At 32.7% G+C, this 26,092-nt stretch overlaps 1 protein-coding gene across 3 annotated transcripts in view; it reads left to right on the top strand.

Annotated features, from left to right (window-relative positions):
- Window positions 1-14,886: 14,886 nt before the first annotated feature.
- LOC127733912 (toxin CfTX-A-like) overlaps window positions 14,887-26,092 on the top strand; it is a 179,763-nt gene continuing 168,557 nt past the window's right edge. For all 3 annotated transcript variants that reach the window (XM_052243376.1, XM_052243370.1, XM_052243369.1), the window contains exon 1: window positions 14,887-14,921. The gene's annotated coding sequence lies outside the window, so the exon portion shown is untranslated. The remainder of the gene's footprint in view (window positions 14,922-26,092) is intronic.

Below are 26,092 nucleotides of genomic sequence, written 5' to 3' on the forward strand. Positions count from 1 at the left end.
GCCAAACCCCAACATCGTGAATAGATACGCCATGTATATATATATGTGTGGGGTGTTGGCTATGTTTGGTACGGGATGGCGGCTTCGAAGCGGAGACAAAAAGACCCAGATAAATGAAAGTGTAGAATTTTGTTGTTGAGAATTCTTTTTTTATATCTCAGAATTTGAATATAGCATCTCGTTTTCTTTAGATAGATTGTAAGCTATTACTAACTATAATAATTACCCCATTATAAGTATTTGCAAAACATGAAGTTAATGATCAATGGATATGAAAACACTTCACAAAGTATAAATATTGGTACACGGACAGCAAGTCATAGGACAATTATAGTTCGAATAAATTAGTTTACAATAGTTGTTGAAAGGTTATGAGAGAAAAATCCGAAATATCGTGAGCCTAAATCAATCAATTGGAAATAAAACTTCAAAATACTGATGGATTCAGTCGAGGATTATGCAAGGCAATGGGCTAAACGCGAAAAAAAAGGCGTAGATACTCTTTCCGAATGGATTAAGGCTGTGAAGTCGTTGATACAAATCCGAATTAAGAAACTAAATGGGCATATCAATACCCACGCTACGTCAATTTTTAAAGACCCAAATGTTGCAAAACACTTGTCCTACCTCTATGACAAATATGTTGTTGTCCCCGCAGATAAAGCCCCAAACAACATCGTTTTTGTGTGTAAATATCATTACATAAACTGCTTGATAAATGAATTAGGTATTGACAATTCACTTGGAAACTCAACATATACCCTCACGACACTTACCAAAGAGGAAATCCTGGATAATCATAGGTATGTTCTATGTTCCTTTGGAATTTCAACCAAAGATGAAGAAATGGATCTTCCATCACTGTATTGGATACCTAAACTACTTATGTGTCCTTACAAACAACGGTATATTGCTGGGTCTTCCAAGTGCTCCACGAAACCTCTTTCTAAATTATTAACATCTATTTTATCAGCAATCAAAGCCGGGCTCCAAAGTTATTGTGAAACTGCCTATTCTAGAGGTAGCGTGAATCAGATGTGGATACTAAAAAATTCCAAAGATCTTTTAGAGTACATACAATCTAAAACTCTCTCATATTGCAATAGTATTAAAACATTTGACTTTTCTACACTTTACACAAGTATTCCCCATTCCAAACAAAAAAACAAATTGAAAGAGTTGGTATTACTTTGTTTCATTAAAAAGAATGGCAAACGTAGATACAAGTATCTTGTCTCGGGAGGGATAAATCCTACTTTGTAAAGAATCACTCTGATTCAAACAAAAAGTTCTCTCAAACTGACATTATCAAGATGCTTGATTTCTTGATTGCAACATATGTGTTACGTTTTGAGGACGTGTTTTTCAACAGACTGTCGAAATTCCAATGGGAACCAATTGTGCCCCTCTTCTTGCCGACTTGTTTCTTTATTATTATGAGGCTGACTTCATACAGGAACTTCTTAGGAAGGAAGATAAAAAGTTAGCAATATCCTTTAACTCTACGTTCAGCTATATAGAAGATGTTCTCTCACTAAATAAATTTGGTGACTATGTTGAACGAATTTATCCCATCGAACTAGAGATAAAATATACTACAGATACATTTAAGTCAGCCTCATATCTTGACTTACACCTAGAAATTGACAATGAGGGTCGGTTGAAAACAAAACTTTACGACAAAAGATAAGATTTAATTGTGAACTTTCCATTTCTATGTAGCAACATTCCAGCAGCGCCTGCATATGGAGTATATATCTCCCAATTGATACGATATTCCCGGGCTAGTGTTTGCTATCATGATTTCCTCGATAGAAGATTACTTTATCATAATCACGAAGTGAAATAATTCAACCAAATCGGATTATTTCCCAAAAGATTATATTTTTTTCTATCTATTCCGGGGAAAATAGAAAACTGTATTTATAAAGGGTCCCATCAAGGATTTTATACAAATCCTTGGTCTCATGAAATGTTCTGTATTGTTATATAATTGATTGTAATGATTAATTTTTGTTTTTGTTTGTGTGTTGAAGAGTCTTTGACAATCCAGATTTTGGATTTGATATCAATAAAATCTTTGACTTTGACTTAGACTTTGAAATGGATCTCACACAGACATGCATAATTAAGATTTTATACATTAATTGGTTCTATGATTTCTTGGGAAATCAGGAGGGAAATAAAACAAATATTTAGTTTTGGTATTAAGTTAATTTTATCTTTCCTCGCTATATAATTCATTTGACATAACATGAATATTTATTGAGGGATTTAAGGGTTTGTTCGTACAACGTGTATGTCATTAGTATTTCACATGACTTATTGTTTTTGCGCTTGAAGCTCATTATTCAGAGTGTTTCAGACAAGATGATGAAAATAACGTGCAAGGTACTTTTTTCAATCATCGTGAAGTGGCCATTTTAATTCCGATTCGTCCTTGCACTCTCCCCCTTTTCAAGAATTGTATATTCATATAGTTTTTACCCTTTTTATGTTTAGGGCAAGAAATATAGAAGATAAAGAAAAATATAAACAGCTACAGTAGAAATGATCGGCAAAACAAGATAAACAAAAGACATCAAGGCCTATTATAAAAAAAAAGAAGATGTGGTATGTTAAATGAGTGAACTATCTACCAGAGTTCAATGAAGTGGATGCAAGCAATTAAAGGCCAATGACGGCCTTCGATAATGAGAAAACCCATACCTTTTAAGTCAGCCAATAAAGACCACAACATGAAAAGATTTAAACAATCCAAATTAGTTCAAAGCCAATAACAATTAATAAAAAATCATGTCTGTGAGCACCCAACCTTACCATAATCTAGGACCGTGGTTCTAATAGCACAAGATACGAACAAACTGTAAAATCTATTTCAAGTGGCTCAACTAAAAATATCACTGCAAGGCACTAAAACGACTTATATTAAATCGTGGACACAAAGCACTGAAATAAGAGAACTCATAAGTAAGAATATCAAATAAAAGTTTCTCAAAATGCTCATATTAAACATTTTATATTGCTGTTTTTTTCTCCATTTATAACACGTTTTTTATTTTGTGTATTTATAGGTCAGACATCTTGGTTTTCATGATCATCAACAGGTCAATACTGCAGAGGAAACTTAAAGTTAATATTTTTCTACATTGTGTGCATATCGGATTAATGTGAAATGAAATGTGTGCTTTCCTGAAAAAGAAATAGGAAATTTCAACAAAATGGAGTACTATCATAGATGCACAAGAACACAATTGTGTAAATGCAACAACCTACATATCAAATATCAGGGAACCAATACCAACCATGTTATCAACTTCATTTTGACCTAACTCCAAACATTAAGGTGACAACTTTTGCACTCAGCGGAATTGCAAACTTGTCCCGGAGACTGTTTTGTATCCTGCCACTTACTCTTCAAGGTCTTCCAAAAGACAATGTTATAACTGACAAATGGAACCTTGAAAATTGCAACCAAACAGACAGATGTCTCTGCAAGAATACAACCACACTGACAAAGAATGACTTTGACTTATCACTTGTATCATTAATACCAAACGAAAAAGAAGTGTGGGATAGGTTTAGTCAAGTCCTTACATGGGGCAATCTTTCACTTTGAAAAGAATTAAGGATAGCGAGTATATGTTTTACAGATTTACAAATGAATAAGAAATGAACAGATTCAACAGAATATGTTTTCATGTCTTTTAATTTTCTTACATATCTAATGATAACATGATGACAATGGAATCATTTTGTTTTCTATTTTGCATATATTTTCTTTTTAATCCTCTTCAAAACAGACAACAAATGCAATGTAGAAAGACCATCAGTAGCTAATGTGTTGCAAAATTGTTGCAAATATACATAAAAATAGCTGAAATACACAACTAGATTTGTACTTGCTAGCAATAACAGATGGCATCCTTGTTCCCAAATTGCCAGAAAAACTGCAGTCATTTTGAATTTCCAAAGTCAAAAAGGGCATCTACACATCCCAATAAGTTTGGAGCGTTTTGAAATTTTTGACATTTTTGCTGTTTACATAGAAACGGTGGCCATTTTGGAAATTCCAAAGTCAAATGGGACATCTGCATATGCCAGTCTCTATTTGTGTGAAGTTTCATTTACTTTGGTGCATATTGATTTTTTAAACATTATTGATGTTTCCATAGTAATGACGGCCATCTTAAAAAATGCCATACCCCGATTGCAAATCTGCACATGCTGGTTAACATTATGGTATAGTTCCATTAACATTGGTTCATAAAATTCCAAGATATAAGCTGGACAAAAAAAAATGGAAGAAAAAAAAAAAAAACAGAAAAAAAGAAACTTAGAATAACAATATGTGACCCAAACTCCGTTGAGGGTGCCATGATTAATATGAGAATAATCTAATCTATAACAACAACAACAACAGGAAATCAAAACAAGAAAAGAGCCAATTAAAATTTTAAGGAGAAAAATATAAACAACATCATGACTATGTCCGTCAGGGGACCTGTTCAAACATTTTTAATTTCTACCAACATAACATCCCTCTTGGGTGTCATCAATGATTCAGTTTGGATTGTACTGAACCAGAAGAAGAAACAGCAAACTTATTGTCTTACACGTCAGAATTATTGCATAATGAAATTAATTATCATGATTTATCAGGTATATATGAGCTCACCATGGATGAATAGGAACTAGAACTGTCTTTCGGGAACATGTCTTTGGACAACCAAACTTCGAAAAGCAACGACAGTCCCACCTCAACTGATGAGTTAAATATTTTAAATTTGTTTTGGTTCAAGAAAATTGAAGTGCCTCATTTGTTGTGCCGACATTTACCACCCGCAACTGGCAGGGATGACGACATTTATAAATTGAAAGAGATTATAGAATACATCAATGTAACGACAGGACGTATACATGTTCCACATGAAGAAGTTGATAGAATACTATTTGGCCCAGATAACAAAATAGGCGCAAATCTACTGGAAATTGTTAAAGATAAAAAATACAACTATTTCTTAGAAGAATTTCCTCTCCTTCATTTGAGGACACCCTTTTCAGTTCATACAAAAACACAGGACTTCTTCAACTACTGACGTACATGTGTGATGAAGAGAAAAGGAAATGGCCAAAATTAATAACATGGATCACATAGATGTTGTAACGAAATATGTCCGCCGACTGTCATTATCTTTTCACATATCATTTATCTGCAGATTTCTATAATGCTTAACGCAGGAGGAAGCACTGGCTGTCATTGATATGCTAGAAGAAGGGAAAATTGAAGAAACTTCTCGTTTATGGAGTAGTAAGTTTCAGGATTTTACGAATACTGGGATAACTCAAAATTGCACATTTGCTCTCCATGCAGACATGATGCAACACTGTGATGAAGTTGTTGCTGTCTACCTTTCAGAACGATTGGGTGGAAATACAGGCTACAATTTACTTCTTGGAGATGTAAAAAGACCCCTTCCCTTCTCATTTCTAGATGGTGCAAATTCTTAAGGCCAATATTGTGATCAGTTACTTATTCAACATTACAGTGCAGGACATTTCCATCAATGTCTCAAGAAAGCATTTTGCTCAACACCTATCGGAAACAGCTTGGTAAATTTTGCATGTGATTCTAAAAGAGAAATGGATCATCAAGATGCCCTCCGATGATTCTGCTCAGGATCATCAATGACATCAGTTATAGGTCGTATGTCACTAATAGATTCTTTCAATGAAACTCATCAAATAAGATCAAAGATTCACCAAAGATGAAGAACTGAATCTTCAATCACTGTATTGGATACCTAAACTACATAAGTGTCCTTACAAACAATGGTATATTGCTGGGTCTTCCAAGTGCTCCACTAAACCTCTTTCTAAATTATTAACATCTATGTTATTAGCAATCAAAGCCGGGCTTCAAAGTTATTGTGAAACTGCCTATTCTAGAGGTGGCGTGAATCGGATGTGGATACTAAAAAATATTCAAAGATCTTTTAGAGTTAGAGTACATACAACCTAAGACTTTCTCATCTTGCAATAGTATTAAAACATTTGACTTATCTACACTTTACACAAGTATTCCCCATTCCAAACTAATAGACAAATTGAAAGAGTTGTTATTGCTTTGTTTCATAAAAAAGAAATGGCGAACGTAGATACAAGTATCTTGTCTTTGAGGGGGATAAATCCTACTTTGTAAAGAATCACTCTGATTCAAACAAAAAATTATCTGAAACTGACATTATCAAGATGCTTGATTTTTTTATTGACCACATATTTGTTACGTTTGGAGGACGTGTTTTTCAACAGACTGTCGGCATTCCAATGGGAACCAATTGTGCCCCTTTCTTTGCCGACTTGTTCCTTTTTTATTATGAGGCTGACTTCATACAGGAACTTATTAGGAAGAAAGATAAGAAGTAAGCAACATCCTTTAACTTTACTTTCCGCTATAAAGATGATGTTCTCTCACTAAATAATTCAAAAATTGGTGACTATGTTAAACGCATCTATGCCATCGAACTAGAGATAAAGGATACAACAGATACAGTTAAGTCTGCCTCATATCTTGACTTGCATCTAGAAATTGACAATGCGGGTCGGTTGAAAACAAAACTTTACGACAAAAGAGATGATTTCAGCTTCCCAATTGTGAACTTTCCATTTCTATGTAGCAACATTCCAGCAGCGCCTGCATACGGGGTATATATCTCCCAATTGATACGATATTTCCGGGCTTGTATTTTCTATCAAGGTTTCCTTGATGGAGGGTTGCTGCTCACAAGGAAGCTATTAAACCAAGAGTTCCAAATGGTGAAGTTGAAATCATCCATTCGTAAATTTTACGGACGCCATCACGAGTTGGTTAACCTTATGGAATAACCGTTTCACAGATGATATCGGATATGTTTCTTATGTCGTAATTACAATCCAATTCCTTTTTCACCACGAATGTGACCTACCGAATTAGACCATTTACCGGATTTGTAATAACATGAGCAACACGACGGGTGCCACATGTGGAGCAGGATCTGCTTACCCTTCCGGAGCATCTGAGATCAACCCCAGTTTTTGGTGGCTTATTCTTTAGTTTTCTATGTTGTGTCTTGTGTACTATTATTTGTCTGTTTGTCTTTTTATTTTTTAGCCATGGCGTTGTCAGTTTATTTTCGATCTATGAGTTTGACTGTCCCTCTGGTATCTTTCGTCTCTCTTTCATACAAACTCCAAAGAAGACTCTAATGTGGACTGGGCATTATCAGAAACCGACCTGCATCATATTTTTTATAACAGTTGCTCTAATACTTCGACGCAATGGTTTATGTTTGGAAGAAAATAATTATCGAGAAAATGTTTACAGTTCAGATAAAATTATTCTCTCACCGTGTGTATTATATAGTACAACATCAGATATCGGATAATACTTGATACAACGCTATCTAGCAAACAATAGCTTCCTAGGAATAACTATGGATGACATACCTGAACTAAATGAAACTAGTGGACCGGCCTCTTTTGTCCGAAGAGTAAAACGTTCAAAAGGAGTCACAATAAAAAAAACTGCCGAAAAAGTGACATTTCAAACCAAGACTGAACGTCAAGTGAAGAAGGAAACAGAAAAGCATTACTAAAAAGAGAAATGCAGAGGGCAAGTTTTCTTAGTTCTGAAATGAACATGTGCAAAGCATTGGTTAAACAAGACTGTACAAAGTCTAAAGGAATGCAGCAAGCAATAGTGAATTTATTACAGGAATTAAAATGCCAACAAAATCTTATTTTGCTAAATCTTCAATCTGTACCACAACATATCACTGACACAGTGGAACTTGTGACAATAGAATTCGCTGGTGTTAAATTTAAAACAAAGGTTACCTCAGGGACACAGCATATAAAATATGTTCAAAATGCAGTTTTAAACCAATCCTTCGACAATTCCCAGCAGCAGAACGAATTATACTTTGTGAGGAAAAAATATTCCTTTACGCCTGATACCTTAAAGGCAGCTACACACCAACAGAGAACTTTAAAAGCAAAAGCAGCAATTGCTCATCTGAGAACATCTCATGACATGATAAATCAGGACCAATTTCGAAAAGAAGATATCGTGAATACCAGAAAAGGAAAGACCATCATGAGTACTTATTTAGCGAATCAACTTGAAATTGGGGCTGATTTTCTGCTCGATATTGACAGTGAATTGAATATGAAGGTGGTTCCATGTGAACAAAGTGTAGAATGCAAATGTCAAAACTATACTATTCCAATGCGATGCTCATTTAAGAAAACTTGTCTTAAGCCAATTATACAAGATCTAAATGACATACACCAAAGGAAAGGTTGACTGGTTGTGTATGTGCAAAACAGGGTTGTACCTTGTATACAGCAGGTATTTGAACAGTTATTTGAAGAGTGGACACTTGAGGTTGCCTCCTGAATCAGCCATTGAAAGGATTGCAGATATCACAAACCTGCAAATTGAGTATCTATCAACTTCAGAAAACCCTATGGATTTATTACCAAACTTTCTAGGAATAGACTGTCTACGCAGGAACGAAGACAATGAGGTGGAATATTACTTTGGCCCTGATAGTAAAGGGAATGTTAGTGAAATAATTGGACAAAAGCGGCGTATGGAAGACACTCCACAAAAAGGAAGAAGTAAAAAGAGAATGACCACATCTACACCTGTCAAATCTAAGTAGTCAGTTACTTTGAAAGTTCTTTGGACTAGATGAAAATTGGACCTTTCCTGAATAGTCTAATAAAATGTGTTCATTTACATAGTGATATGTCATACCGTATATTTACTTTGAATTGCCATTATATACTTTTATGATAATTGCTTTTTTTTAATTTAGTAGATCTACCTATAAGAATAAAACTAAAACACATAGTTAAAATGAAAGATCTCAGGTATTGCCTTTACATAGAATTATCAATATTTCTTTTTTTCCCATATAATAATTTGCATTTTTGTCAGCAACTGGAGATTCATAAATCTTTGAAAACATATTTTGGTATTGATTGGGTAATTATTTCAATGGTTCATGTGACATTAAGACGTATTCATACTTAATTTGAATGTAATATGTGTTGCTGGACAATAAGCACATCCAATTACGCAATCAATCAGTTTTTCATTTTGACCTAAAAGACATCTTTATTAAAAATTGCTTTGTATTTAAAGAAAATATGGCCTAAGTACTGTTTAATTTTTTTATGCCATATATATATATATATATATATATATAAAGTCTATAAAATGGACCAAACAGCAGATTTACTATGTACCGGGTCGTCTAGAATAGACGATACTGTGCAGATAAGAAAACAATTTATAAGTCTAGAGATTTGCACAACGATACTAATATAAGATGGTATTATACGAAGATGTTGTTATAAAATCGTGTTGACAAATATTTCGGCTTAACAAATAGCCTTCTTCAGTGTCAATTATTTTAACAATACAATATATAAATATACAACTCGTCTAAACATCATCCAAACAATGTTATATCTGTAATTTGCTTTTGCAAATTGTTTGCTCTTCCCTCGCCGGGATTCGAACTCATATATATATATATATATATATATATATATATACAACTCGTCTAAACATCAGCCCAACAATGTTAGATCTGTAAATTTGCTTTCGCAAATTTTTTGTTCTTCCCTCGCCGGGATTCGAACTCATGCATATATATAACTTTGTAAGATTATTATTAATAATTCATTAACGTTTTTTGTTCCTGTTGCAATATATATTTGAATATCTAGCGATAATTTGCATGCACATGTACATATGATATAAAGAACATTTCAATCAAATAATGAGTTCTTATTCAATGACACGAAAGTGGTTTTTTTTCTGTTCAATTATTCTTTCTTTTAATTTATAGACATTTAATTTCCCACAGCAGGTTGTGTTTTACACATATAAATTAAATATGACTTTTATATACTTCTTTATATCAGCTCCCCACCAATATACCTTTCTTCTTTAAATAAACTAAACACATAATTAATTAAATAGTCACAATTACGGATCAGTGCTGTGTATTTACTATTAATTCATTTATATAACAATCATCACTTGAGAATCGGGTTAACAACACATGTGGTTTCTGTCAACTTACAAATTTAATTTGAAGTGACAGTTTTATTTGAAATTATGGTATTTCCTAAGTGATGCAGAAGTCCAACACCATTTTGATGTGATTTCTGGAGCTTGGATACAAGACTGTTGAGGCTGATCATTTGATAACTATGTCTAATGTATATGTTTTTGTCAGGAATATCTGAAAACAGTTGCAAGAGCGAAACAAAAGTATATGAAATAGACTATAAAACGGCTAAAATTAAGATTTGATCATTGCTGTTTTTTTATGTGAACCGTTGACAAAATATTCTATTCGACGGTACTAAGAAGAAAAATGTATATTAGCCTTTGATTTTTTACCTAACTATTATTTAAGGGGTATTTTGGCAACATTTACCAAAAAAAATACAAAAAAAATCGTTTAACGTCAGCTCAAGTATGCCCCCTTTTAGGTATGCCTAAATACATGCAATTTAATCAAAGATGAGGAGAAATGATTAAAGACAGAGTCCTTGACAGAATTCCCGTTCTTACAGTGGGTTAATAAATCCTACCCCTTAAACAGAAGAATAAAACAGTTAAAATTTGATATAGACTATAGGTTCATGGTGACCAGCAATTTTCTTCTGATACAGTTTTCTACCAAGTAACTTATTAATTTACTTATTCAATTTCTACAATATCTCGGAAAATACAGCAATACGCCAGAAATCGTTATTTCGTTATACTGACATATACTGAAATAAAATCGGAATCTGTGCACTAGTCTATTACTATATACACCTACTGCTTACGTTCAAATGTTTGGATTAAAAATACTGTTTTTCATCATTTGAAATGATTTTCTTTACAGTTACCCCCATATGCAGAAAACTATACTTTTTGATAACTTGGGGGGCATTGAACAGCATATTTTAACTGTTTGGCTGTGTAAACACGCGATTTTTAATTGATTACAATATCTCGAAAAATGCAGCGATGCGCCAGAAATCGTTATTTCGTTATACTGACATATACTGAAATAAAATCGAATCTGTGCAATAGTCTATAAATAAAGGCAACAGTAGTATACTGCTATTCGAAATTCATAAATCGATTGAGAAAAAAACAAATCCGGGTTACAAACTAAAACTGAGGGAAACACATCAAATATAAGAGGAGAACAACGACACAACAGAAACACAACACTAAAATGAAACACACACAGAAACGAACTATAATATAACAATGGCCATTTTCCTGACTTGGTACAGGACATTTTAAGAAAAAATGGAGGGTTGAACCTGGTTTTGTGGCTAGCCAAACCTCGCACTTTTATGGCAATGTTAAATATAACACTAAAATGACACCATTACATGACATGAATACAGTACAACATTACGGACAGAGAATTACGCAAATAAACAATACAATATAGTACATTTGGACAACGAAACAACAGAAACACTGATGTGAACAAACAACAAACGAAAATGCAACACACACAGAAACAAACTTGTTAGTATATACCCCTACTGATTACGTTCAAAAGTTTGGATTAAAAATACAGTTTTTCATCATTTAAAATGATTTTCTTTACAGTTACCCCCATTTGCAGAAAACTATACTTTTTGAAAACTTGGGGGCATTGAACAGCATATTTAAACTGTTTGGCTGTGTGAACACGCGGTTTTTGATTAATTAAGTTCGATTTATGCCTATTAAAGACTTGAGGCCGATTATTTTATAACTACATTTATGTCCAATTTATATGTTTATGTCACGAATATATGAAAACAGCTGCAAGAGCAAAACAAAATTTTATGAAATAGACTATAAAACGGCTGAAATTAAGATTTGATCATTGCTATTAATTTTTTTTTATATGAACCGTGTACAAAATATTTAGTTCGACGGTACTAAGGAGAAAAATTCATGGCCTTTGAATTTTTACCTAATTCTGATATTTTAGGGGTATTTTGGCAACATTTAGCAATAAAAATACAACAATTTCGCTTAACGTCAGCAAAAATATGTCCCCACCCTTTTTTAGATATACATAAATACATGCAATTTTATCAAAGATGAGGAGAAATGTTCAAAGACAGAGTCCTTGACAGAATTTTCGTTCTTACAGTGACTTAATGAATCATACTGACCTGTACAGGAAGTTTTATCTAGCACTAATTGTATAGTTTTATTGTTGATATTCACCCCATATGAACCAAGTGTTAGATTAGTTTTATTGATATTAAAGAAATTTCTTGGTATTCCTAAACGGAAGATTTTATACACACAGAAGAAGAAGTATACTTAACAACAAAAATTATTTTCATTTACCTGTGTATAATATGACGCAGGTTTCTTCAAAAGTGATGATTTTCTAAAAATTGTTTGACATTTCACAGTGATATCATACTTTAACTTTGTTTAAACCTGTTTATTTACTTTTGACTTTAATTATTATCGCTTGTAATTTTTTATTAACTGTGTATTTGCATTCAGGTGTCACAGGTCAAATTTATTCGTTCATTGTGTGTTAATTTACGTTTTTTTATTGAGTTAAGCCTTCCAATTGATATTTTATAGTGTGTTTTTCTATGTTGTGATGTTATACTATTGTTTCAGAAAAGGGAGAAGGTTTGGTACCATTAAAACGTTTAATCCCGCTGCAAATGTTTGCACCTGTCCTAAGTCAGGAATCTGATTACACTAGTTGTCGTCTGTTTGTGTAGTTCATACGTGTTTCTCGTTTCTCTTTTTTGTATAGATTAGACCGTTGGTTTTTCCGTTTGAATGGTTTTACACTAGTAATTTTTTGGGGCCCTTTATAGCTTCCTGTTCGGTGTGAGCCAATGCTCCGTGTTGAAGGCCGTACCTTGACCTATAATGGTTTACTTTTATAAATTGTAACTTTGATGGAGAGTTGTCTCATTGGCACTCATACCAAATCTTCCTATATCTAACTACCTACCCCTTAAACAGAACAATAAAAAAAACAGTAAAAATTTGATATAGACCTTAGGTTCACGGTTACCAACAATTTTCTTCTGATACAGTTTTCTACTTAGTAACTTTATTTACATTTTCAATTTCTACAATATCTCGAAAAATACATCGATGCGTCAGAAACCGTTATTTCGCTATACTGACATATACTGAAAAAAAACCGGAATCTGTGCATTAGTCTTAGACTATATACCCCTACTGCCTACTTTCGAATTTTTTGATTAAAAATACATTAGTTCATCATTTGAAATGATTTTCTTCACAGGTTCTCCCATTTGCAGAAAACAGGGGAGGAGGGTTGTGGGAGCTAAAGGGGGGGGGGGGCATTGACCAGCACATTTTAACTGTTTAGCTGTGTTGAAAACGAAGTGTTTTATTAATTTAGTTCGATTTATGCCCATAAAAAACTTGAGGCTGATTATTTGTTATTGATTAAATGTCCAATTTATATGTTTTTTTCACGAATTTATGAAAACAGTTGCAAGAGCAAAAAAAATTTTATGAAATAGATTATAAAACGGCTGAAATTAAGATTTGATCATTGCTGTTATTTTTTTTTTATGTGAACCGTGTACAGAATATTCAATTCGAAGGTACTTAGAAGAAAAATGACATTGGTAGCCTCTTTTGGTTTTGCGTTTTCAATATAAAAGATCGGTTGAGAAAACTTTCAAATTCTGAATTTTCAACACCTTTGGGTGTGAATAAAAACTGCAAAACACATATGGTGCCGCAACTTTTTTGATAGAAACATGGCATTTTTTAAGGGTACTCTATGGTTCCCGAATTTTCGAAATAGTATTAATGAAGACCAACTCTTGCTTAATTTTGCACAGAAATTTTGCTCATCACTGAGAGCCAATAGCCAAAACTCATTTCTCACTATTTCAATTTTGTTTTCTAATTCACATGGCAGCAGAAAATAAAGTTACTTCTATCTTTTATAATTGTTGTGAAAACTAAGTGGCGCCAGTCATCTTTAATTCCTTTCTTTTAACCTTTCGATTCCGTACTGCCAGCCCGTATTCTTATTTTGATTAACAGTCAATAAACGATTCGGTAATTGTTTTAAGGAGCAACAGATAGTGACTTTACTTGTGTGTATGTTTGATACAAATGTAGCTGGATATAGTGTTTGTTTGTTTATAATCCCTAGACTAAAAAATGTTTGTACAAAATATTCACACAGGTGATGTGGTATTTTAATTTATCATCATTTATTGTTTAATATAATGATTCTATACTATATATATGCGTATTTGCATTACAATTTGTATGATTGATTAATATCTTTTGTTTAGATTAATAAACACCACATTTGGATGATAGCACAGACTTCTAGTTTTATAGCCCATTATATCATTATTAACACATAATATAAATTTTATTCATTTATTTATTTATCTCATGACAATTTGTCGCACCTGGGACCTACATGAATAATGCAGACTCTTGGTTCCAGGTTGCCTATTCCTCCATTTTTTTTTTAAATATCAAAGACTGCAAGCTAATTCTATTTTCAAAGAGACCATTATTTTATTAGAATGATTATTGTATTTCGATACTATGCGCATAAAAGTCTTATAATGTGTTTATCAAAAGAAACATTTTGTTTTATTGTGTATAAGAGGAAGATTTATATTGTACAATGAATTATGAAATCTTTTGTTATCTAAATTGTGTTCCAGGTTAAATGCCTATTAAATATTGACAGCGACAGGACACGTGCTTGAAGCTTAAGGTAATAAAGTATATAAATACTTTAGAATTTTCGATGAAGGAATATTTGTGAAGTTAATGTATGTGCACTTATAAAGAAACACAATTTGTGGTGAGTAAAATACTATTACTAACAAAGTAATACAATTATGAAGAATGTAATATAAATATGTATAAAATGGAAAATATAAAATTGACTTATATAAATAATGGCGGTTGTTGGTAAATTAAGGTGTAAACAATACATTAGTTCAAAGTGTGCCTTTTGTATTCAAATGATAACTATAACTATAAAACCGAGGCATAAGTTATTTCATAAAAATGTATATATATCTACAAAAGAGCAAATAATAAGGAAAGAAAAAGCAAATTCGACTATTAATAGTAATTAAAATATTTGAGATAAACGGTCAAGTTTGTCTATTCCGAATAAATGTGTTTTTTTTTTTTCTGTTTTTTGTTTTTGTTTGATTAAGCGATCATTTTGATAAAATCATTCATATCTTTCTTAAAAATAAGGAGGATAGAAATTTTCATTAAATGCTGTTTTGTTGAATTTAATGTCCAAATATTAAATTTTGCCGAAAACACTATAAAATTTCCAATATTTATTTCCGTTTTATGAAGATCTTGATTATATCCAATAATCATGTTTTGGAATCAAAGTTTAGCGGTATATCTATGCACAGAGATAGCAATATTTTTGTTTCTTCAATGACGTTTTGAATTTTATAACCATAATAGAATAAATGATCTTGGGTTTCAAAACATTTGCCACATAAGTTACATAGGCCATCGGACTTTCGAATTTATTCAATTAAATTCAGTATAATGTATACTATGTAGTGATTTCCATTGGAATTGGAAAATATTGTTTGATACAGGCAGCTTGTGAAGCTTTTTTCAGACTGATTGGAAGTCTAGTTCCGTACTAAATGTTCTATTCCATTTAATTTCACATTTTGCACTAGTACATTTATTTATTTTTTCTGTAATCATTTTAATTGAATATTTTTTTGGGAATACATGTTTTTTTCCAAATCATGATTTTGAATGTTGTTATTCTGGATTTTATGTGCTTCAAATTAGTTGGATTAGGAATGGCGCTTATTAGTTCGTTAATTCAATCAGTGGTGATTGATTTCTTTATTAGATTGTATTCGCATGCCCAATTATGTTTATCTATTAGTTAATCAAATTTTATTTTATTACAATAAAAGGTTTCCGTATCGATATTCTAAACATCTTTTATTTTGGCGATATGAATCTTGGTAAAGGAAGGGAAGAGCAAATGTTTCCCTTACCATTTTGTATTGTTGTTACAAAATATATTTTCTTCAAGAATGCTATTTTGTTAACGTTCGGTTATTTTACTTTTAAGTTCATACCATGTAGTAACCATCTTTTAGTACAAATTTGACATATATACTTAATATTAATTCTAGTTCTTTAGATCTTTACAGGTACATATAAAATATTCAATACCAAATTTTTTGTCAAAGTGTTTTAGCCAGTATTTGGCAATTGCATTCAATCTTTGTGTTGTACTTTCTAAAATTCTAAAAATTAATTTTACATGTTTGTTTTTCATGAAACTTTCCAAACTGATCATTTTGATCCCCCGAAGCTTTTATCTAGACAACATAATTTTCTGTAGACAAGGCTAACTTTAGAGCCCAAAACAAAATCCCATAACATTGAGTTGTTTTTTCTTTATCACACTCATTAGGTATACCCCTCATCGCAACCTCGTATCCCAAAATAGGTATTAATTGTTTTTTTTATAATCATACTGTTTTACTGTTTTAAATGTCATAAGTTTGGGCAGCTCTAAATCTTTTATGTTCTCCTTGATACAGGATATTTTTTGAAACTTGGTTTTTTGCCCTTTAAACAATACACAATAAATAAACCTTTTGTTTTATCGAAGTTATTTTGGAACCGGAGGCTTTTTCATATATTTCCAACATTTCAAAGGCTTTTTCAGCCAATTGTTCGGATTTTTTTAAAGTTGCTTATCGTCCGCAAACATTGATGATTTGGTTTCAATATGGCCGTTTACCGTTGGTATTTTCATTCCTTGTATTTCTACATTTGCGCGAATGACATCTTTGTCTGATTGATCTGCTTATTGAAAAGGATTTAGACAGAAAACCATTTATTTTAATACATTGCTGGCATTTTGAAAAAGCATTTTCGTCCAGATACCAAAATTATTACCAAATTGAAGCCCTCTATAACGTTTATCAGCCATCCCCATTCGACTATCAAAAGCTTTCTGTTGGTCTAGAAATATAACTAATCCCTATATATCCTCATGTGCTACATATTCAATAATATCCTGTAAAAGTCTATTTCCATCACTTATATTTCTCCCCTTTTGATCCGATTGAATAACTTTATTTAATAACGGTTTTAGATGCTCTGCCAATATCTTTGATATAATTTTATAATCCGTATTCATCAAGCTTAAAGGCCGCCTTTTTTTTTTTAATTCTAGTTCCCCTTCCTTATGTAGTATCATTCCCTGGTATTGCGATTTACTGTGTTCATTTTCAACAAATACTCCCTTAACTACTTAAGTGAAATCCGTTATGATAAGATCCCAGTATGTATGATAAGATTCCGATATGATCCCATCCCTTCCCGTAGACTTATCTTTCTTAAGATTTTTAACTTTCTTTCTTTATTCATCAACGTCAATTTGTCGTTCTATATTTTGTCTATCATCGTTCGTCAGTTTCCTGTCAATACGTCCGATAAGTTTTTTCTGCGCTATTTTTCTATTTTTGTCCACACCCTCAGTGATAAACAACTCGGAGTAAAATTTAACCTGTTCTGAAAGTATTGAATCAATGTCATTTCATTTTTATATTTGCCGTCCGAGCATTTTAATCGATTCCATAATTTGTTTTATCTTTCTGTTTTTCTATATTAAAGAAATATTGTTATTTTAAATGAGAGCAAACACTTCCATAATGAGATAAAAATGATAATTAATTTAAAGATCTTAATTCTGCCTAGTCTTACTTGTTATAGGTACTCTTTTACTAAAACATTTTTTTGATAATTGCCAAAAAGACAAAAGTAGACAAAAATGACTTTGAATGGTAATGTGTGCCGATTGTCAATTCACTTATTTGTAAATCTTATTTTGCTTGACATTGTTGCTTATTACAATTTACTCTTTCTAATATTGCTCTCGTTAAAAACACTTAAATTGGAGAAAAATTTCACTGAAGGGCAATAACTCAAGAGGAGTAAACAAACCGGTTTTGATCATGTTGACATGTCTGTAGATCTTATATAGCTGACTGACTCTGATGTTTCAAGTTTGAATTCTCTCTCTGTGTTTTATAGTTTTTCAACATCTTGTTTTTGCTGATTGTTTTAGTTGTGTACAGTTTCTCTTTATCGATAATAAGCTTTAGCAAAACACAAAGGATACAATCATCATTAGAAGGGGGAAGTTGACTGAAGATTCATGCCAGATTTGACTTTCTTGTAGATCTTGCCTGGCTAATAAATTTTGTTATATAAGTTTTTCTATATTTTTTGCAGTTTCAAGATTACTTTTAATTCGACTTAAAAATGGGTAACAGTCGTCATTTAAGGGCATAACGCCTAAATTGAGACAATGGGCAATTGCGGTCATGTTGATTAACACTTGTTGGAAATGTTTGCTATTAACATTTTCATCTATCTACAAAAGTTTTCAATACAAATAGCTTAAATATGCTAGATTACCTCCAAGGATGCTGTATGATTCAGCTGGTATGTTTGCGTTAAATTGATTCAATAAAAAAAGAATAAAATTTGAAGCACAAACGCAAAATCAAATTTTTATTCTATATTATAGTATCTATTTATCATAAGAATGATAAGCCTTTGGTTCCGATTTGCCCAGTAATTTCAGAGATTAAGATTTTTGCACAAGTTTACAGACGGAGATGGCGGATGGCAAGAGATCAGTATAGCTTAATTTGCCCTGTAGGCCAGGCCAATAAAAACACTTGGTACAATTCGGCGTTTTGTTTTTAGTTATTTTAAGTATTTTTGTTATGTTCTATCAAAAATAGTTTTCAAATAAAATAACTGTAATTTGTTAAAAGCTGACATTTAATTTTTGTTCTGAAAATTTTAGGTTAGATCAACACCTACCGACCATAATATAACGGTAAATTTAGCCAAGAACTACCTTTTTAATTTCATTGTTCTGTTTTTACCTGTACCAGCCATAATGTTTATCAGGTGGCAACAGAATATGTGCTTTTTACAGAATATATGCTATGCATTATCACTGTTAGGTTTAATAAAATTTGATAATGCAGTTTTAAAGGGAAATATTTCAGACGGACAATGTACAAATAGTTATCAAAGGTACCAGGCTTATAACTTAATACGTCAGACGCGCGTTTCGTCTACATAAGACTCATCAGTGACGCTCAGATCAAAATAGTTATAAAGCCAAAGAGGTACAAAGTTGAAGAGCATTGAAGACCCAAAATTCCAAAAAGTTATGCCAAATACTAAAAAAGGCTACTACAGACTACTGTGACGATATTGACCACTTACCCTGTGTTGTAAACCTATATATATGCCAGAAAAAAACAGCCTAAAAACTTATTTCGAATGATTTAAAGTTTCATGAACACAAAATACAAACAAAAAATATCTATGATGTTTTAAGTCAGAACAGGAGACAACATGGCTGATGACTAACTGAAATACATATCATGCTAGTAAATTATTTCTGTTCTTAAAAGGAATTTGACTTTCTATTTAAAGAAAGAATTACATTTTAGTTTCAAAATTTTGGAATTTTGTCAAAAGGGATCAAAACATTGATGATTGCTTGGCATTTTCCAAATACACGAGATTGACGTCTTTAGTCTTTGGTAACGATTTTGACCCCTCACCTTTCAAGGATCTATAAAACAGTTCATATTAGTCTGAACCCAAACATGTATGGTTGATAGGTACTTTTATATCAAGTAAGGGTCGTTGCTAAGAACTTTTGACATGACCTGGACCTCTTGCATTTAACCTTGTTACCAAATAAATGCAATAATCGTTCTGAACAGTTTATCTTTTCAAAGTATGGGTATATTTGAAACCATTTCTGACAAAATCCTTATTCTAACTAATTAAATGTTATATTTTAACGAACAAATGTTACAATATTCAGTTAAATTGAAATGTGTGCATGATAACTGTCTGAAAATGGTAATTTTTCTACCTCAAAAAATTAAATTTTGAGCCAAAATCCAAGCAGACCATTGCAACGGGGACAAACACACATTTTTTGTCAATATATTTCCTATATATTGGTCGATAGCTACCAACAAACAAAATTTCAAAGCAATCTGAGACTATACGTGCCCCAACTTTGTTGGTGATTACAGGGAATTGCTATTAAATTGTCCCGAGTCTAAAAAGTTAATAATTGTTTTCCTTGTCTACTAAGAAAATGTACACGGACAGACTAAATATATTTATTTTCAGCTTTGTAAAATCATTTTTTTTTAATTGCAGACATGGAAGTACAAAAGCGTTCTGTTCTTCTGCTATGGATTTTGATGATGTTGATTTTCATTGCGACAGAAGCTAGATGGCAGACATCGCTTGGAAAAATCGGATCAAGTTTAAAGGCCAATCAACAATTAGCAAGAGAACAACTAGGAAAAATAGAAAAATATCTTAAAGATGACGATGGATTGAACGGGATTGCCTCAACAATAGACGCCGTCGGTAGTGCAGCTCCATCTTTGACAAGTGGGGATGTCGCAGAAATCGTCTCTGGTACATTAGACATCATGTCATCAATTACAGAACTGATTCCAAAAGTCGGTCCGATAATAAGTAGCATTTTCACGGTGATATCTGGATTGGTAAGCTCAATAGGTGGCGATGATACGGACATTGGATCGGTTGTCAGGAAGGCTATCGATGAAGCACTTAGAAAGTTCGACGATTCCAGCCTTAGAGCAGAAGCATACGGTACTGAGAAAGTATTTGGCGATTCATTAGCATACCTTGACGGAATTACCGATTTACAGGAACATGAACTTGCTGCTCTATCTGCACATATTCCTATCTATTCTGGAGTTAAATTCCTCGGAATAATACAATCAAAGATAAGAGACAGTTCAAAAAGCCAAGATGAGCAGCAGGTCAAACGGGCAATTGAATACACGCGACTTTTTGTAAAGCTGACTGTCCTTAGATCCGCCGTTCTGTGGAAAATGTACATCACTGTCAAACAAGCAGGACATAGTGAGTCAACAGCGAATAGCATACAAAACGTAATTCAGAATATGAAATCGAACGACAAAGAATTCTTAACGTTTTTGACGAATCCCACATACCAACAAGCTATTTTCTTTGTACACTTGAAACCATCTGAGTTGCCTGAAGTTTCGAAGTATTTAGGCAAATGTCAACTTGCTTTTCAGAATCTGGCATTCTTAGGGGAAAGGTCTCGTAAATTTCGGACCCAAAAATGGCCAACCTGGTATGCATTTAGTGCAATGATAAGTATGGTTCCATAACTGGAACAACAAATTTAAACAATCAAGGATACTTCCTCTTTGATACGATTTTGTCAGTAGACAATACTTTCTATTTGCGTTCAGTGAAATGGCCCGAATGGTATGTGTACATGAGAAGTGGAGCACAGGCTAGATTGAATGGATGGAAAGGAAATCCTGGCTCTAGTGGACAGTGGAAAGTAATCAGGTTTTCTGATGGGTATTACATGTTGTCACCAGAAAAGTGGCTTGACTGGTTTGTCTATATGAAAAACGACCCATCTGGAACAGTTCGTGGTTGGAAAGGCGACCCTGGAGAACAAGGACATTGGATGATAATATAAAACTGTTTTAACAGAAATTGGATGGATTTCTGAATGCGTTTTCTTCTTCAGAGTGTGTTAATTTTATGAATTACTCAAATAAAACCATATTCATATGTTTTTCACACGTTATTTGACCTTTTAAAAGCTACTGTTAGATTTTATTTATTCACACCCTATTTTGCTTTGTTATATGATTTTAAACAAAACGTGGACTTGAATAGCACCTCGCCAATTTCAAAGATAAATATCTCGCAGCGTTTGTAACTTCTGAAAGTCTTTTTTATATATCTTTACTGAAACATAATCTTATCAATCCGTGAGTTTTCTTTCGGATTCTTAAAATATTATGTCGTATATTTGAATGTGTTACATAAACGCTCAGCGATATTTATTTTAATTCTGACCTACTATCCATCAAGGATTAACGTCCTGCAATACAATTATATTTTTACAACAATAAAAATGTTCAACTAAATGTTCAATTTAATGGAATACATGACATAGTTTGGTCGTTTTAACAATGATGATATGTGTAAGTATTGCCAATGAGACATCTTCCCACTAGAGACAGAAAGTCTAAGACATACACAACTACGGGTCACCGTATGACCTTCAACAATGAGCAAACACATACCGTGTAGTAAGCTGTAACAAATCCAAGGTATGTCCAAAATGTGCATCAATCCAAATCAAGCAGAAAACCGACCTTGATTTATGATAAACTCAATAAATGAAAATAGCTATGGAAGATAGAAACCCACAATAAACCAATGGGACAGCTAAATAAAAGATGTTGCAGCGTAAACATATTTGTGATTGCTTAACCCTCCCATAACCTTGAACAGTGGTGTAACAGCACCCCGAAAAAAAAACTTAATTTAGTTGGAAATGGTTTGACTCATCAAATCGATACTAAGCAAAAAAAAAACAACTAACAGAGAGACAAAGGACACAATGTCCTGATCTAAAAGTGTTTGCAGTTACGGCAAGCTAGTTCTAAAGCTTCATATGAAATATTTATAAAATTTTCCCAAGATAAAATATCAATCAGTACACCTTAAATTGATTTAGTGTGAAGGCGTCATGAGCAGTCCAAGAAAAGCATGACTTTGTACAATGTCAAAATATAAGTATCGACCGACTGTAGAATTATAAGTGTTCATAAATGGTTAGCAATTCCTGCTTAATCATGTATAAACTATTAAAACACATCAATGTTAGTTCCGATATTTGGTATGTTTTCTACAAGGACGGTATTTAAAAATGGGAACAAATCAAAACAACAGCACTTAAAGCTTCGGTGACAATGCAAAGAACAGCAATTTGATAACAAAATAGGTGTGGAAAACAAGTAGATATTTGGAAATTGTATCATGCTTATTCTGAAAATTGCTGTATGGCAGAACGTAAGATATTGAGTGCATATGGTGTTGTTCGCTTGGTTTATTGGTGTCATGTTTTTTCTTCTTGTTGGTTGTCGGATGGTTTGCCATGCTTCTTTCGTCGTAAAGATTTTCTCGTTACTTGTCTTAGTTACATCTGACTAAGTTCAAAAAGATATACATTAACAGAATACAGAAGGAGTAAAGATTGTGTTTAATATTTGAGTTATCCAGAAGAAAATCTCAATCAAATATAAAAATAAGACGATTTTGATTTGGTATGACAGCAAATTAAACAACTCTCAACTACAGACCAAATGACGTAGAAGTTAGCAACCATAGGTCCGCAGCGTATTGATGTAATACTGTAGAAGAAAATAGTTCGGTTTTTGTATTGATAGGTTTCGTGGTTAAGATGCATACACAAAGGATATCTGCGAACAAGAGAACGGGAATACAACTTTTCAATAGCGGTGCTTTCCTAAAGATAAGATAAAGAACTTTCTTTTACAAGTAATACCAAGTACACTTGTGTTATAGTAGAGTTGACCAGGATATTGACGAACGAACGTACGAAAGCGTAACTTGACGCATCGTACAAAACAGGAGCTGCTTTTTATACATAGAACATGAAAAACATCAATCTTAACATAAAAACGCTTGTTGAAGTTAAGGAATTCGCATCGTCTGCATTAAGTTTACATGAGATATTTCCTGTCTCTGTAGCTAACTCCTCACGTTGTATTGGTGATTAATAATGTAATGTTTTCTACAATAGAAAAAGGTGTATTCGATAAACAAGACTCTGCTTTGAAAATGAGGTTCCAAAAGGGATTAAAATGCGTCACGGAGTTAATACAAGAATGATAGCATAGATATTGACGCTTTTTATATAATTGATATGATTGATTATCAATTTCAAATCTGTTTTTTTACGAATATTTTGTGAAAAAAAGTTGATACTTCAAAAGGCATTGAAGTTAAGTATATTGATATATTGATAATAAAAATAGAGTTGCAACTCGGCTATTGCATCTTTGATGCTCATTACGTTTTCTGATTGCAAACCGAAAACAACAACAGATACATGTATATGCTCAATTTATCCAACAGACCGCGTTAGATGAGTTGCATACTGGTAAGGGTCCAACTTTCTGAGTAAAAATGGATATAACTCTAGGGAAGTTGGACCAGATCATCCTATTCATGCGTACAGATCGATCTAAAGTACGTTTCACCTTGCAGAGTATCACATGTTGGTAAAATCTGATAATATAAGGAGAATATAATTTTGAAATTTTGATTTAAACATACTTACGGCAACTAATTTTGTGACATTTTTACAACTACTATGGCTTGTTCTCTACTCATGTGGAAATTTTGGGAAAAAGCTTAAGTTTTTGATAAGTACAAAATAACTTATTTGCCAGTGATTTCATGTTAACTGTTTTATACACTATATCAATAAGTATATCACTAGACGAAATCGTTTCTACATTCTAAAAGTTAATAAAAAAAAAAGACCTATAGGTTTATTATTGGGAGGACAGAAATACCCTTTTTCCCCACGTGAGCTCAGCAAAACAGAAAGGCAGTATATCAACATTCCGAAATAAAAAAAAAAGGTTGACGTACCTTCTTTTAAATAATATTGATTATCGATCATATCATTTGCCTTCTGGGTATTTCGTGAAGTCAATGAAACTTGAAATACTTAAATCTTTGAAACGTTTTTCAACAATCGCCAAAAAAAAAGATTTCAGAGGATGCCATGAGTATGTGCATACTGGATAGGATTACACTTTATATACATGTAAGGCTTTAAAGTTGTCTTCGTGTGCGTTATTGATGGACCCTTGTGTAAATTTAAATCCCCTTTAAAAAAAGGATCGGCAGAATACCTGTAATGACTATATTACTATTCCCCAGTCACCCTTGGCGGGTGGGGGGAGGCTTTGAAACTTGAACTCCCAATAAAAATATTGAACAAACATAAGATCCGACAACAGTAATTCAGTAATCTTATAATTTATAAATAATTTCAAATCTTCAAAATCCTGCATAAATATTTGTTTGAGCATTGCGAAAGTCGTCGGTGCACTCGAATAATCCTATGTGTGATGTACATTTCATCATGCTTTCAACAATAATAATCACATTATGTCGTAGATATGTAACACTTGCGGATATTTTAAAACGTCTTTCAAATATATTATGAAAACCTTTTTACATCGGTATATTTTATGCGTTCCTGTCTATTATCATGATTACATGCCATCCAAATAATAACATCGTTAAGTTTAAAGTACGTTTTGTAAACATACAATTACCGCTCCGGTCCTATTACGTTCGTTCGTCCAGATACGTTCGTTCGTCAATATCCTGGTCATCTCTAGTAAAATTGTTCAAGCATATTAAACATATTAATATTTTTTTTTCAATTGAAAATGACTTTAATCTCCTAAAGGTTGACTGGGGCTAATAATAATGGTCACCTTTATGGGTATCCTTTGGTTGTTTGTGATGTATAAATACGCAGTCACATGAAATATTTGCAACAAGACGTTCATTAATCAACAATTGATGAATCAATATAAATTAGCAACTATAGGTTTAGACTTGTTTATATATATAAACCTTCGGGTTTATATGATCCGTTCATCCTATTTTGACTCTTTCAAAATTCAAGAGTCTATCCTAAATTGAGGTAAATTATATGGCCTTCCAAATACCGTTTTGATTCCTAACATCACTGAAGAGACATTAATTGTCGAAATCCGGATATGGTGTACAAATTTTTGCACCTCATGTTTGCGGTATATCATCTTATCCGCAAGTTTATTATTTTCTGTTTGGTAATTAATTAATAATAAGATCTATTTTGTTCCATCTTGTGATCCGTTTATTTGGCAATCGCCAATGGCAGTCAGCAGGGTTTAAGAACATCAGTTGTTCGACCTGCTAGTCAAATGCGTTCTGTGAAAATATACTTTTTCACTCATTTGGTCTTTTGGAAACTGTTGGCCCGAGAACACAGTTATTTCG

The sequence above is a fragment of the Mytilus californianus genome, unplaced genomic scaffold (assembly GCF_021869535.1).
Source record: "Mytilus californianus isolate M0D057914Y unplaced genomic scaffold, xbMytCali1.0.p SCAF_3, whole genome shotgun sequence".
In the NCBI taxonomy this organism is placed as follows: domain Eukaryota; kingdom Metazoa; phylum Mollusca; class Bivalvia; order Mytilida; family Mytilidae; genus Mytilus; species Mytilus californianus.